Below are 16,869 nucleotides of genomic sequence, written 5' to 3' on the forward strand. Positions count from 1 at the left end.
CCACATTTTTAACGCCATATAAAAAATTCCTGCTCAGATGAATGGTTGGTCCACACAGCTGTTAAAAGGACATAGAGTGTATTTATTCTATTATTTCAGGTTCTTGTAGAAAAATACAACACAGAAACAGGATCCTTTGGGCCACCTAGCTTGTGCTGAAGTATTTAAACTGCCCACTCCCATACCTCTACCATCCAGGTACCTATAGAAACCTCTTAAATGTTGAAATTGAGCTCACATGCACCACTTGTGCTGGCTGCTTATTCCACACCCAGGTTGCCATCTGCGTGAAGAAGTTTCCCCTCATGTTCCCCTTAATGTTTCACCTTTCACCCTTAACCCATGGCCTCTGGTTGTAGACCCACCCAATCTTAGTGGAGAAAGCCAGCTTGCATTTACCTCTATCACAATCAAATCTCCCCTCAATCTCCTACATTCCAAGGAATGAAGTCCTAACCTGTTCAAACTTTCCTTATAACCCAAGTCCTCCAGACCTGACAACATCCTTGTGAATTTTCTCTGTACTCGCTGAACCTCTTTTACATCTTTCCTGTAGGTAGGTAACCAAAACTACACACAATATTCCAAATTAGGCCTCAGCAATGTCTTCTATAAGTCAATATAACATCCATCTACTGTTGTCAGTACTTTGGTTCATGAAGGCCAATGGGCTGAAATCTTTCTTTCCATCTCTATCTTACTGTGATACCTCTTTCAGTGAATTAAGGACTTGTACTCCCAGATCCCTTCCTTCTACAAGACTCCTCTGTGCCCGACCAGTCACTGTGAAAGATCTCCCTTGGTAGGTCATACTGAAGTGCAACAACTCACCCTTGTCTGCATTAAATTCTATTTTCCATTTAACAAACCATTTTCCCAGCTGGTCCAGATCTCACTGCAAGCCATGATACTCTTCCTCGCTGACCACTACACCACCAATCTTGGTGTCAGCCACAAATTTGCTGATCCAGTTAACCACACTATCATCCAGATTACTGATATAGATGACAAACAACAACAGATCCAACACTGATCCCTGTGGCACACCACTAGTCACAGGCCTCCAGTCAGAGAGGCAACCATCTGCTACCACAGTCTGGCTTCTCCCAAAGACAGTGTCTCATTCAATTTACTATCTCATCGTGAATGCTGAGTGACTGAACCTTCTTGACCAACCTCCCATATGAGACTTTGTCAAGTGCCTTGCTGAAGTCCATGTAGACAACATCCACTGCCTTGAGTTCATCCACTTTCCTGATAACTTCCTCGAGAGACTCTATAAGATTGGTTAGACATGACCTACGATGTACAAAGCAATGCTGTCTATCCTTAATCAGTCCACATCTATCCAAATACTTATATATCTGGTTCCTGCACATACATTCCAATAACTTTCCCACTACTGATGTCAAGCTCACCAACATACAATTTCTTAGTTTACTTTCAGAGCCTGCCTTGATCAGCGGAACAACATTGGCTGTCCTCCAATCCTCCAGTCCCTCACCTGTCACTAAGGATGATTTAAGTAACTGTGCTTTGGCCTTGAAAATTTCTGCACCTGTCTTCCACAGGGTCCCACGGAAGACCTTGTCAGGCCCTGGGGATTTATCCATGGTAATTTGCCTTAAGACAGCAAACACATCCACCTCTGTAATCTGTACAGGGTCCATGAAGTTGATGCTGCTTTGCCTCACTTCTATAGACTGTGTCCATCTCCTGTGTAAATACGGATGCAAAAAAAAATCTCCCCCATCTATGTTGTCTCCTCATATGGATTATCATTCTGATCTTCCAGAGGATTAATATTTTCCCTTGCAACGTTTTTGCTCTTAACATGTCTGCAGAATCCCTGAGGAGTCTCCTAAACGTTGTCTGCTGGGGCAACCTCATGCTTTCTTTTATTTTTTTCATAAATGTTCACTTGAATTTCCTGTACTTCATAGGAAGGAAGGAAGAAACGTCGACTCAGACCATGAGAGGCCTGCATTGGGCATTTTCATGCCTTACAAGACGCAGGTTGGAAGTCTGTGTGGGGCACCACTCCTTGCACAGACACTAGAGCAATGTGTGGTTAAGTGCCTTGCTCAAGGACACTAACATGCTGCCACAGCTGTGGCTCGAACTTCATAAGTTCCCCATTTGTTCCTCTCTTCCTGTACCTGGTATGCACCTCCTTTTTATTGATTGGGGAGATGAAAGCCAAAGGGGTGATAGAGCTGCATGTCCAGAGGCGGGGGTAGGGGGGGATGTTTAAACCAAAGTTGCAGGGTGAATGGGAGCCTGAATAACAGAACAGATAGTGGAGGGGTTGTGGAGACAGATGTTGTTCTGTTCTCAGACAAAGTCAGGAATGAAAAAGTTGAGCATGGTGCAGTGAATATGCTGAGCCCTGTATATTTCAATACAGGGAGCAGCGTAGGAAAGGTGGATGTGTTCAGGGCATGGATCAACACCTGGAATTATGACACTCGGATCTGGCAACTGTGGACTGGGACAGGCTGCTTTATGGCAAAGGTGTGCTTGGTAAATGGGAGGCCTTCAAAGTGAAGTTTTGGAAGTACAAAGTGGGTATGTGCTTGTCAGAATAAAAGGTAAAGATAGAAACTGTATCTCTTGGTTTTCAAGAGATATTGAAACCTTGGTGAAGCACAAAACGGAGTTGCATAAAAGGCATAGGCAGGCAGGTTCTTATGGAGTATAAGAAAAGCAAGAGAACACATAAGAAATAAATCAGGATGTCTAAAAGAAGGCATGAGTTTTCCCTCACATAAAAGATGTAGGATAATCCTAAGGGATTCCAGAGATAGATTAAGAACAAAAGTATTGCAAGGGACAATGTTGGTCCTCTGGAAGACCAGAATGGTAATCCATGTTTGGAACCAAAGCAGACGGGGAAGATCATCTCTATTTACTCAGGAGATGGGCACAGAGTCTATCGAAGTGTGGGAAAGCAGCAGTAACATCATGGACACTGTACAGATTAAATAAGAGGAGATGTTTGTCATCCTGAGGCAGATTAGGGTGGATAAATCTCCAGGGCATGACAAGGCGCTCCCTCGGACCCTACGGGAGGTAAGTGCAGAAATTGTCGGGGCCCCTAGCAGAGATAATTAAATCATCCTTGGTGACAGGGGGAGGAACCAGAGGATTGGAGAACAGCCAATGTTGTTTCGCTGTTTGACATAGAACATAGAAATCTGCAACATATTACAGAGCCTTCAGGCCACAAAGTTGTGCCGACCATGTAACTTACTCTAGAAACTGCCTCGAATTTCCCTAATGCATAGCCCTCTGTTTTCCTAAGCTCCATGTACCTATCGAAGAGTCTCTTAAAAGATCCTATTGTATCCACCTCTACCACCATTGCTGGCAGTACATTCTACTTACCCACCACTCTCTGTGTGAAAAACTTACCTCTGACATCCCCTTGATACACATTTTCAAGCACCTTAAAACTGGGCCCCCTCGTGTAAGCCATTTCAGCCCTGGGAAAAAGTCTCTGGCTATCCACACGATCAATGCTCCTCATCATTTTATACACGTAAAAAAGTCTCTGAACATAAACAAGGAAATTATACATTGCTTTGAGGATTTGTTCAACGTCTACACAATTACGAGGGTAAATGCAAGCAGGCTTTTTCCACTGAGGTTGGGTGGGACTATAACCAGTGGTCATGGGTAAGTGGTGAAGGTGAAAATTTAAGGGGAATGTTTGGGAAAACTCTTCACTGAAATGTTTGTGACAGTGTGGAATGAGATGCCAGCACCAGTGATTCATACCAGATCAATTTCATCATTTAAGAGAATCTGGGATAGGTACCTTGATGGTAGGGGTATGGAGGGTGATGGTCCCAGTGCAGGTGGTTGCATTAGACAGCTTAAATGTTTTCATCATTGTCTAGAGGGGACAAATGGCCTGTTTCTGCACAGAATTTCGCCATGCTTCTTTGACAGAGAAGCTGGCCAAACTTGATTGGAAGGGGAAATTGGTAGGAATAATGATGGAGCAGCAATAGCTGGAGTTTCTGGGAGCAACTCGGGAGGTGAGTGATAGATACATCCCAAATAAGTGGAAGCATTGGAAAGGCAGGAGGACACAACCGTGGCTGAAATGAGAAGCCAAAGCCAACGCCAACATAAAAGCCAAAGAGAGGGCAAATAATACAACAAAAACTACTGGAAAGTTTTTAAAACCAACAGAAGACAACTAAAAAAAAAATCAGATAGGCTCAGGGCATTGATTTATGATTTGCAGTCATTAATGAGTCTTGGTAGCACCCAGCAGTCTGAGGAATTTAGAGGAACAAGATCTCCGGGGTCTCAGTATCTCTTGAAAACCAAGGTTCCCTGCACCAGTTACCTTTCAACTTTGCTGTGCAGTGTGGTTTGCCAGCTGCACAGAACACAACAGGAAGGATTTGCAGTGGGTGGTGAGGGTAGCAGAGTGGGTTATTGGCACAACATTACCCTCCCTCAGAGACATTTATACTGGCAGACTTCAAAAGAAGGCTACTTGTATTTCAAAGGATCCTACTCATCCTGGACATCACCTGTTTTCCCCTCTCCCTTCTGGGAAGAGATACAGAGCATTAAGGACGAAAACAAAGAGACTCCTTAACAGCTTCTACCCACAAGCAGTGAAATGTATAACACCCCCTTCCCTTCTCCTGCCCTCCCCCCCCCCCCCCCCAAGACTGCAGCAGCTAAATGCATCACACTTCCAGGACTGGCAGGTGTGCAATAGTCCTACCCCCCCATCCATATATTATTAATTTTGGACTGCATTCCTGAGGTTTTAGAGTTTATTTTATGTATTTATTCTTTGTCATGCTGCAAAACGTTGAGCTGCTAAACTGTGTTTCATTGCTCCACAACAATGACAATAAAGATATTCTCTCTTTAATTTGGCATGCTCATGTAAACTCTACACATTCACTATTCCACTTCTGAAGGCCTCCCACTTACCAAGTACACCTTTGACAGAAAACAGCTTTTCCCAAAATACACTTGTCAGATCCTTTCTGATGCCATCAAAATTGACCTTTCCCCTATTTAGAATCTCAACCCGTGGTCCAGACCTCTCTTTTACCATATTTAGTTTGAATCTCATGGCATTATGATTACCAGATACAAAGTGTTCGCATACACTAATTTCTGTCACTAGCCCTGGATCATTTCTTAATAGCTTATTGCACACTTCTACATTGGGAATTCGACATGTTGATGATGGACACATTTGACAAACTCTACCCCAGATAGCCCTTTTCCAGTATGGGAGACCCGGTCAATATTTGGAAAGTTAAAATCACTTACTATATCAACACATATTTCTTGGCATAGTCTGCAATCTGTCTACAAATTTGTTCCTCTAAATCCCTCAGACTGTTGGATGCAACCAAGTCCCAGTAATGGCTACAATATCATGCTTCCATGTCCTGAGCTCATCTGGATTTCCTACGATGCTTCTTGCATTGTGATATACACAGCTCTGCACATTCATCACACCATGCTCAACCTTTTGATTGCTGACTTTGTCTGAACAACATCTGTCTGGGTGTAAAGAAAGCAACCTCTCCCTCAATGTCACAAAAACAAAGGAACTGGTTGTGGACTACAGAAGGAATGGAGGCATCAATGGATCTGGAGTTGAGAGAGGAAACAGCTTTACGTTTCTCGGCATGAACGTCACCGAGAATCTCATCTGGTCTGTGCACACCAGCTGTGTGGTATGTGGCTGTGTACCTCTTCCACCTCAGAAGCTTGAAGAAATTTGAGATGGGATCCCAAATCCTAAGAATTTTCTACAGGGACACAATTGAGAGCATCCTGACCGGCTGCATCACTGCCTGGTATGGGATCTGTACTTCCCTCAATCGCAGGAACCTGAAGAGAGTGGTGCAGACAGCCCAGAGCATCTGTAGATATGAACTTTCCACTATTCAGGACATTTACAAAGACAGGTGCGTATAAAGGCCCGAAGGATCATTGGGGATCCGAGTCACCCCAACCACAAACTGTTCCAGCTGCTACCCTCCAGGAAATGGAACCGCAGCATAAAAGCCAGGCCCAACAGACTCCTGGACAGCTACTTCCACCAGGCCATCAGACTGATTAATTCATACTGATGCAATTGTATTTCTATGTTATAATGACTGAACTATTTATTATAAATTACTAGAAATTACACATTGCACATTTAGATGGAGAATTAATGTAAAGATTTCTACTCCTCGTGTATATTAAGGATACAAGTCATTTCAATTCACCCTCTCCACCATCTGTTCTGACATTCCGGCTCCAATCCCGACTGCAACTTTAATTTAACCATCACCCCCTGCCACACACTAGCACTAACTAGCAAGCCTTACCACTAGTATATTAGACCTCTGCTAGTTTTAATTCCCTAACTAACAAATCCCCTATCAGCCCTTTGACATTCCTCTGCTAGGTAATCCCCCCGAACAGTTTCTAAAGTGGTCTACCTGTTGTTGTGTGGGATAGCAACAAGAGTACTCAGCGATGGCTATTTGACCTCATTCCCCTTCCTGACTCTCACCCAGTTTCCTGTGTCCTGCACCTTGGGTGTAACTCACCTCTCTTCATGTCATATCCATCACCCCCTCCAACTCCCAAATGATCTGTAATTCATCCATTTCCAGCTCAAACTCCCTAACGTACAGGGTTACAAGCTGCAGCTGGATGCACATCTTGCAGGTGAGGGTGTCAAGGACACTGGAGGTCTCCCCACCTTCCCAACAATGTCCCCTCTAATTTGTAATGAGCAGTATGCCAAAAAATCTTGGGCTGTGCAATTTTTACCCAGTGACAACAATATGTGCACACTGAACTTTAAATAGAGGTATTCATTTTAACAGCTAGTAAATCACTGTCAATAAGAACTTTGATATCCTCTGGGTTTGATCAAGTTCATCTGCATTCTCATACAACCTACGTAGCAGGCCTATGGAGGGTTAGGAAGAATGTTCTCACTCCAGCTTTTGCACACCATCCATATCTGATTTGCTTGCTAAATGACACTTTTAAAAGTCAGATTTCCAAATATCACTCCACTTCTTCCCACTTGCAAATTTTCCAGCAACTTTTGCATCACCACAATACACACAGTTTCTGTATCGTACATAAATATTTCCCCTGAACCCTCCCCCCAGGTGACTGACGGCGCTGAGTTTATTGATGGCAATGCCAATGAATATGAAAGGAAAGGCAGTAGTCTGTCCGGCACATTTGTGATGTGAAAGCTACTTGTTGCCCAGGACAAAGGTGTTTGATATAATTATGTACCCATACAGAATGGGTCAAAACGTGTTCTCACGAGTAGAAAAGTCCAGAACAAGAGCAGGTAGAAGGAGCAACACACACAAAATGCTGGAGGAACTCAGCAGGCCAGGCAGCATCTAAGGAACAGTACTAATGCTGAATTCCTCCAGCAATTCGTGTGTGTTGCTTGGATTTTCAACATCTGCAGATTTTCTCTCGTTTGTGATAGGAGGTAGAACAAAGGTGATTTAAAAGATTTGTTCCGTTTCTCCGAGTTCCCAATCCTTGTATTTAGACAGCTGGAGCTCAGCTCTGTCTGAGAGATCCATCGGTTCCCATTCCCTCATCAGCCGGAAGCTCCCCGGGGTCCGTGTACGGATCGTGGGGCTGAGAGAGAGGGAAGAGAACAGGACTGTCCCGGGATCGCGGGTCACGGTGTCCGGAGCTCACAGTAATTATCCTGAATTCGGTGTTGAAAACCCCACCAGCAAACCGTCTCTCACCTGGATCCGATTTTCGGAGGCCTTTGGTGTACTGCGCGCATGCGCGATATCGGGAACCAACATGAACCCTGACGCCTGCGCATTTGATCGGTGCTTCGGCAACGGCGAAAATTGTTATGCAGAGCTTTCTCGGTAATCACGGTGCCATTAAAAGTTTGGGCAAGCACTCGTTCCATGTCCAGACTTCAGTTTTTTTTTGTGTAGAGTACTCAGTAGCTGTCTTAACACAGAAAGCGGCTCCCATAAACGATTTGCTCAATATCAACAGGTATTCCGTGTATCTAATGCCAAAGTACAATCCTCTTACAAATGCAAGAGATTCTGCAGTTGCTGGAAATACAGAGACGCACACACACACACAATGCAGTTCAGGCAGCAAATAAGCAGCGGAGTTCACAGGCTAAGCATACTGAAGGAGTTCGGCCTTAACGTTGTCTATTTATTCCTCTTCACACTTGCTGCCTGATCTGTTGATTTCCACCAGTAATTTGCAGAAATTAACCACCTTTTTTTTCATTCAACCAGTTTCCAAGTGTTTCTGATCTTTCATTTGTAGCCTTATCCTGCTGGTCTGATTTCTCCTCCTCCTCATAAACTCTAGACCCCATCATTCTCTGCAGCCCCAAAGCCCTGACTCACACTGCCAACTCTTTCTGACTCCGCTCTATCGAAGATTCATTCGCTAGTCTGCTGTCAGGCTTGAGAGGCGCATTGCAACAACCCAGCTGTCTGAAGCACAGTCCTTTGAAATTAGTGAAAATGACACAAAACGTTGGAAAGAGCGGGGAAGGAGTTTAACCAACTTCGTCCAGAGCCTTGAAGAACGTCAAAACCACAGTGAGCACATCGTCTTATTCAGCCTGGAGATAATCATGCAGGAAATTCATGCAGGTGTATAAGATGATGAGAGGCATTGGTCGTGTGGATAGCCAGAGGCTTTTTCCCAGGGCTGAAACGGCTAACACGAGAGGGCACAGGTTTAAGCTGCTTGAAAGTAGGCACAGAGGAGATTCAGAGTTAAGTTTTTTTTTAAAACAAGGATTAGTGTGTGTGTGGAATGCACTGCCATCGACGATGGTAGAGGCGGATACAATAGGGTTTTTTAAGAGACTCTCAGATACACGGAGCTCGGGAAAATAGAGGGCTATGCAGTAGGGTAATTCTAGACAGTTTCTAAAGTAAGTTACATGGTCGACACAAGGCTGTGGGCCAAAGGGTCTGTAACGTGCTGTAGATTTCTATGATTCTCTGAAATTCAAGGGAAATCTCTTCTCCCATGGAGTGGTGACTGGTTGCAACCTGTCATCACAGGGAGAGTGAGAGGTGAACGGCAGGGATAGATTTTGATATACTGATATGGAACAGAAACATGGGCAGGGACCAGATGGGCTGAGTGGCCTCTCTCGTGTACATTGTGAGTGTGGTAGATACAGTATGTACCTGAGACGCGGGATTTGATATAGAACTGATTTATCTTTCAGAGATCCGCAATATTAAACACCAGACTACTTTAAGGCTAACATCAGCAGAACAGACTCCTCCAATGCTCAGTGACCAGGGTTCAGTCCTGGGAGCGACGAGCAGCCGCAAGAACAGCAGAATCTGACAGTAACAGCCCCTCATGAACCTGCAGCTGCCTCCAGTCACCATGTTGATTAAACTTTTAACACAGAGCCATTCATATGAGAATTTAGCCTTTTCTATTTTTCTGAGCTTCTCATAAATGTGTACAGTTTGGTTAAGCTTTGCTCCAGAATTTCCACACAACTAAGAGTTTACTACATTTTTTTTAATTTTTAGTTTTGCACTATTTTTATAATTTAATAATATAATATGTATATTATTGTGATACATAGGTGAGAAAATCTATTGTTATGAATTAGGTTCTACTGCTGCCGCAGAGACAACGAATGTCATGACAGATGCTGGTGCTATTAAACCTGATTCTGATATTGTTATGGGAGACCCCCCACCGGTCACCTGATCCCAGTTACCGCAGATCGTAATGCGAGATTGAAGCCTTTTCCATTTATCTGCATTCCTCAGAAATGACAACAGTTCAGTTAAGTTTCCTTCTGAGGTTCCAAAACAGAAGCTCAGTCTGTCTAATGTTTCCACACAGTTAAAAAGGGGAATTTGTTTATTCACCGTGATGGTTAAACATTTAACACGGAGCTGATTTGAACTTCTCTGATGTGAAGTTTCTGGTGCTGCAGCAGATGGGATGATCGAGTAAAACTCTTTGCTCACTCCGGACAGAAATTTGGCCTCTGCATATAGTGAACTCACCGGAGCATCACAAGGTGGGTTAACTGAATGAGTCTCTTCGTTCACAAGGAGCAGGTGAACGGCCGCTTCCCAGTGCGAAGCTGTTGGTGTATCTGCAAACACGAAGAAATCTGCAGATGCTGGAATTTCAAGCAACACGCATAAAAGTTGCTGATGAACGCAGCAGGCCAGGTAACATCTCTGGGAAGAGGTACAGTCGACGTTTCGGGCCGAGACCCTTCATCATGACTAACTGAAAGAAGAGCTAATAAGAGATTTGGAAGTGGGAGGGGGAGGGGGAGATCAGAAATGATAGGAGAAGACAGGAGGGGGAGGGATGGAGCCAAGAGCTGGACAGGTGATTGGCAAAAGGGGATACGAGAGGATCATGGGACAGGAGGCACAGGGAGAAAGAAAGGGGGACGCGGGGGGCGAACCAGGAGGATGGGGAAGGAGTATAGTTAGAGGAACAGAGGGAGAAAAAGAAGAGAGAGAAAAAGAATGTGAGTATATAAATAAATAACGGATGGGGTACGGGGAGGGGAGGTGGGGCATTAGCGGAAGTTAGAGAAGTCGATGTTCATGCCATCAGGTTGGAGGCTACCCAGAAGGAATATAAGGTGTTGTTCTTCCAACCTGAGTGGGGCTTCTTCTAGACAGTAGAGGAGACCGTGGATAGACATGTCAGAATGGGAATGGGACATGGAATTAAAATGTGTGGCCACTGGGAGATCCTGCTTTCTCTGGGGGACAGTGGGTAGGTGTTCAGTGAAACGGTCTCCCAGTCTGCGTCGGGTCTCGCCAATATGTAGAAGGCTGTATCGGGAGCACCGGACGCAGTATATCACCCCAGCTGACTCACAGGTGAAGTGTCGCCTCACCTGGAAGGACTATCTAGTTCCCTGAATGGTAGTGAGGGAGGAAGTGTAAGGGCATGTGTAGCACTTGTTCCGCTTACAAGGATAAGTGCCAGGAGGGAGATAGGTGGGGAGGGATGTGGGGGGCGGGGGGACGAATGGACAAGGAAGTCGCGTAGGGAGCGATCCCTGCGGAAAGCAGAGAGAGGGGAGAGGGAAAGATGTGCTTAGAGGTGGGATCCCGTTGGAGGTGGCGGAACTTAAGGAGAATTATATTTTGGACCCAGAGGCTGGTGGGGTGGTAAATAAGGACAAGGGGAACCCTATTCCTAGTGGGGTGGCGGGAGGATGGATCTGCAATGGCCGACTGAATCCCTTCCAAAGTGAGAGCCAGTGAATGACATCACACTGCTATAACGTCATGGCGATGTATCCAATCAGATCACGGACATGGACACGTGATCGGACTCTCCTTGTAGCGAGTGGGGCGCTGTCTTCTCCAGCATCTCCACCTCCACATTCAAGGATCGGCGGCATTCAAGCGCTGGTGAACTGACAGTGTGACGAGAATACACAGAGATTAAGATGTTAGCTGTCCTGTGCTGGCACCAGTGGGATCAGCAGTTGGTCTGCCACCTGTCTTCAGGAGAAAGAGAGATAAGGAAAACAATGGTGCAGCATTTGGAGATGTTAATGAAGGGACAGGAGAGTTTAACGGAAGGAGAGCTGTCAAGATCGGCTCCCCCTTTGAACCCTGAACTGTTTGAAGTGATGGACAGGCGATACCCCAGCAGGGGGATAAAAAGGGACAGGTTCGCTAAGGCAAGACACACACGACACCCGAGGTAACGAGACCCTGGAAGCGGTGCGTCTCTCACAAGTCGGTGGGAAGTTTTTGGACGGCTGATCGCGGGATCAAGCCATAGACGCTCAGGGTGAAAAGGCACGATCGGCGGGAACCTGGTGTGTGTCCACCCTTGCCTGGGTGCCAGGTTCACCGCAGAGAAACGATCGTATCTGGAAACGGAGGGGTCACGGTCGGTGACCTCAGATGACATCACAAAGGACTCGCCCGAAAGCTGACTGCGAAGGTCTGTGTGGAAACCTTGAATATTCATTCGTTTTGCTCTCTCTCTCCTTCCCCCCACTGTCCATCGCCACGGCAGCGATTACTGCGAACTGAACTGAACTAAATTGAACTGAACTTTGCGTCACTTTGAAACTGGTCATTTACCCCTAGACAACGATAGAGTTTGATTGATCCTGTTATCTTAATTCTGTGTACATGTGTGTTTATCATCGCTGAACTGTTGCATTTATTATCCTTTCGATTACTGTGTTGCTTGTTTCTTTAATAAAACTTTCTTAGTTCTAGTAATCCAGACTCCAACTGAGTGATCCATTTCTGCTGGTTTGGCAACCCAGTTACGGGGTACGTAATATAAGTGGGGCTCTCGTCCGCGATTTTGAACGCTAAATTTGGGACGGAGTAAATTGATTGGGTTAAAATTCCCGAAAGAAAGAAAAGACAAACGGCAGAAATGGAGGTTGAGGAACTTATAAAGGCGCCGACCTTGGAGGCATTAGAGGATGCCAGGAAAGCGGAATTGATAGCTGTGGCCAAACGGTTGAATCTTGCTAAGGTGAAGTCGACAATGAGGAGAGAGGAGATACACAGAGCTATCGTAGAGCACTATGTATCTAAAGGTGTGTTTCCCCAAGGTGAGCTGGAGGTGGTGTCTATTGAAAAACCTGCTGGAGGCGCAGTACAGGTACAGATTGAAAAACTGAGACTCGAGCACGAGTTCTGGTTGGAGCGAGAAGAGAAAGAGAGGGAATGGGAGCGAGAAGAGAGAGAGAGGCAGAGGGAAAGGGAATTTGAGCTGGAGAAGTTAAAGATAAGGGCAGAGCAGGGGCCCGTGCCGAACCAAGGTGGAGGGCTCCGGGCGACCCAGGAGGTTAGGCTGGTTCCCCCATTTGACGATACCGATGTGGAACGGTACTTTCTCCATTTTGAAAAAGTTGCTACAAGTCAGGACTGGCCGAGGGATAAGTGGGCTGTTTTGCTTCAGAGCGTACTGAAAGGGAAAGCCCAACAAGCTTACTCAGCTTTGTCCGCGGAAGATGCCCAGAGGTATGAGGTGGTGAAAGAGGCCATCCTCAGGATTTATGAGTTGGTCCCGGAGGCATACCGGCAGAGGTTCCGGAATGCGAGGAAGCAGTGGGACCACACGTATTTGGAGTTTGCCCATGAGATGCAGATATATTGTGAGCGTTGGTGCGCCTCGAAGGGGGTAGAGGGGGATTATGACAGATTGCTACAGCTGATCCTGATTGAGCAGTTTAAAGGTTGTGTCCCTGAGGGTTTGAGACCCTACCTCGATGAGAAAGAGGCAGCCACGTTAGCTGCAACTGCTAAGTTAGCGGATGAGTATGCGTTGATGCATAAAATGAAGTTTGCCCCGAGTAAAGGCTACCAGAAGGGTAGTCAGGACGGCGGGGAGAGTCCGCCGGAAAAGTCAGAAAGTAAGCCGGGGACTACTGAGAAGGATAAGGTAGACCGGGAGCAGTCTGGTAGGAAGTCTCCTGGGGTCGTCTGTTATAATTGTGGGAAAGTCGGACACTTTGCGTCCAGGTGCTTTGCCCCAAGGAAGGAGACGGGGAAAGGAAAAGCGGAAATTTTGAATGGCTGTATCGAGCTGTTAAGCGAACCGCTAGGGAAGGACAGGTCTGAAAAAGTCCAGGAAGGGCGCAAGAGGTTTATCTCGGCCGGACTGGTGTCAGTGAAGGAGGGGTTAAAACCAGTTCCAGTGCGGATCTGGAGAGACACGGGAGCGTGTCAGTCACTAATACTGAAGAGTGTATTAGAGTTTAGCTCAGAGACCCAGACTGGGAAGGTAGAGGTCAAAGGTGTTGGGGAAGGGACAGAGTCAGTCCCTTTGCACCAGATACACCTACAAAGCAACTTGGTCTCTGGACTAGTCAGGATCGGGGTGAGGCCCGAATTACCGATGAAAGGCGTGGCAGTCTTGCTCGGTAATGACCTCGCTGGGGGAATCGTGTTCCCAGTCGTGAGATTGACAGGTCAGCCTGCCAGCATTGAGACCCCGCCCATGGACTCACAGGTTCATCCCGGGACTGCCGAAGTAAATTTAGCTGAGACGTTACTGCCAGCCTTGTACGAGAAGGGGGTAGAAAGTGTGAAGAAGGAGTGTAGTGAAACAAGAGGTAGTGAGGGAGCTGAGACAGACTTAGCATTAGCCAGGAAAGAATTTGTGCAGGCGCAGGAGCGAGACGAGGGGCTGATGGTTTTGGCGGAGACAGCTCTCTCTGACGCAGAATTAAAAAGGGAACCAGTCGGCTATTGTGTGGAGGAGGAAGTGCTAAGGAAGAAAGGGAGACCAAGTACAGTACCGGCCGATGAGGAATGGGGGGTGGTGCAAAAGAGTTATGGGGATGAGATTTTTAACCTGGCCCACAAGGTACCCCCCCCCCCGGTGGACATTTTGCGGTGCTGGAGGAAACAGTTGGTGGAATCACGAAAGAGGTTTACCGGCTGAACAGTTGGAAGAATGTTATTGATTATGGCAGACAGGAACTGAGACGGTCACAGGCTTTTGATATGCTAACAAACCTAGTCGGTGTTAGCGCAGAAATCAATGAAGCTAGGGTCCCCCTGATAAGAGAAAAAAAACATTTTGAAAAGATGAGTATGGTACCGACCAGATGGGAGAAGGCTATTGTTTTGGCCAGCTCTGCTGATAAGGTCTGTCCCTTAATCCCCGAACAAAGCGACTCTTTAGGAGAAGTAATTAAACGACTCGCACACGTGTGTTTGATTGTCCCGAGGCGATGCAAAGAACTGGGACGTTGGGTGGTATTTGTTACGCTAGGTCAGCCTAGTGAGCAATAGCCCTATAGAATGAAAAATTCAGTGACGAAAGGGCTAACGAACACAGAGGTGTTTATCGGCGATGTAATACGGCTGTCTGAAGCGAACTTGATAGTGAACCTTGAAAAAAATGAGTTCGGCCACACGAAGGTCACGTATCTGGGAATTGTGGTGACACAGGGGCAGCTGGCAGCGATGCAAGCTAAGGTGCGGGCTATCTCTGACATCCCAACCCCGACAGACAAGAGGGCCCTCGGAAGGCTCTTGGAGATGGTGGGGTACTGCAGGAAGTTTTGCAATAACTCTGCGGTTGCTACCCCTCCCCCTCCTACTAAGCCCTTGCGAGAGAAAACTAAGTCGGAATGGGACGACCCTTGTTATTGTGGTCCGGGACGAAACCCAATGAGAGGTTACATTGATCGCAATTCATCAGTGTTTTCGGCCACTATGAAGTTTGCTAAATTGGAGCCTGGTCTAAGGGATTAATAATAAGACATACAAAAGGAACAGAAAATGTGATTGCTGACTGTCTGTCAGGCGTTGACAACTTAAAATTCGCTGTATTAGCCAAATAGCTGATGAAGATGTATATTTGTGTGTATCAAATAATGTATTCATGTTTGTAATTTTTACCCCGGTAAAAATTCTTAAAGGTGGGAAGTGTGAGGAGAATACACATGGATTAAGATGTTAGCTGTCCTGTGCTGGCACCAGTGGGATCAGCAGTTGGACTGCCACCTGTCTTCAGGAGAAAGGGAGATAAGGAAAACAATGGCGCAGCATTTGGAGATGTTAATGAAGGGACGGGAGAGTTTAACGGAAGGAGAGCTGTCAAGATCGGCTCCCCCTTTGAACCCTGAACTGTTTGAAGTGATGGACAGGCGATACCCCAGCAGGAGAATAAAAAGGGACAGGTTCGCTAAGGCAAGACACACACGACACCCCGAGGTAACGAGACCCTGGAAGCGGTGCGTCTCCCACAAGTCGGTGGGAAGTTTTGGAGGGCTGGTCGCGGGACCAAGCCATAGACGCACAGGGTGGAAAGGCACGATCAGCGGGAACCTGGTGTGTGTCCACCCTTGCCTGGGTGCCAGGTTCACCCCAGAGAAACGATCGTATCTGGAAACGGAGGGGTCACGGTCGGTGACCTCAGATGACATCACAAAGGACTCGCCCGAAAGCTGACTGCGAAGGTCTGTGTGGAAGCTGTGTTGAATATTCATTCGTTTTGCTCTCTCTCTCCTTCCCCCCACTGTCCATCCCCCATGGCAGTGATTACTGCGAACTGAACTGAACTTTGCGTCACTTTGAAACTGGTCATTTACCCCTAGACGACCATACAGCTTGACTGATCCTGTTATCTTAATTCTGTGTACATGTGTGTTTATCATTGCTGAACTGTTGCATTTATTATCCTTTTGATTAGAGTACTGTGTTGCTTGTTTCTTTAATAAAACTTTCTTAGTTCTAGTAGTCCAGACTCCAACTGAGTGATCCATTTCTGCTGGTTTGGCAACCCAGTTGCGGGATACGTAACATAAGTATCTATAGAAAAGAGTCAAGAGTCGACGTTTCCAGTTGAACCCTCCTTCAGAACGGACATGGAATTGGGGGAATATTTGAATAAAATCGGGGCGGGCGAGGAAATGCCGAGCTGGAAGGTGATAGGTGAAGCCAGGTAGGTGGGAAAACTCAAGAGCAGAAGAAAACAGAATCTGATAGGAGAGGAGAGTGGAGAATAGGAGAAAGGGATGGAGCAGTGGATCCAGAGAGAAGTGATCAGCAGGTGAGAGGACGTGAAAAGTCAGAGAGGAAGAGAGGGAGTGGGAGGGAGAGGTGAGGGGGAGATTTGTTCACCAGAAGGAGAAATCGATATTCATGCCATCAGGTTGGAGGGTACTCAGACGGAAGATAAGGTGCTGATCCTGGACCCTGAGGGTGACCTCATCTTGGCACAAGAGGAGGCGATGGGTTGACACGTCGCAACGGGAATGGGAATCGGAGTGAAAATGTTTGGACACCGGGAAGTCCCGCTCGGAGCGGATGGTTTAAAGGTTAATTTATTATCAAA

The 16,869-nt window shown here is 46.4% G+C and overlaps 1 pseudogene; it reads right to left on the minus strand.

Annotated features, from left to right (window-relative positions):
* LOC134342287 (zinc finger protein 850-like) overlaps nucleotides 1-7,813 on the minus strand; it is an 86,599-nt pseudogene extending 78,786 nt beyond the window's left edge.
* Nucleotides 7,814-16,869: the final 9,056 nt, after the last annotated feature.

The sequence above is a fragment of the Mobula hypostoma genome, unplaced genomic scaffold (genome assembly GCF_963921235.1).
Source record: "Mobula hypostoma unplaced genomic scaffold, sMobHyp1.1 scaffold_56, whole genome shotgun sequence".
NCBI classification, from domain to species: Eukaryota; Metazoa; Chordata; class Chondrichthyes; order Myliobatiformes; family Myliobatidae; genus Mobula; species Mobula hypostoma.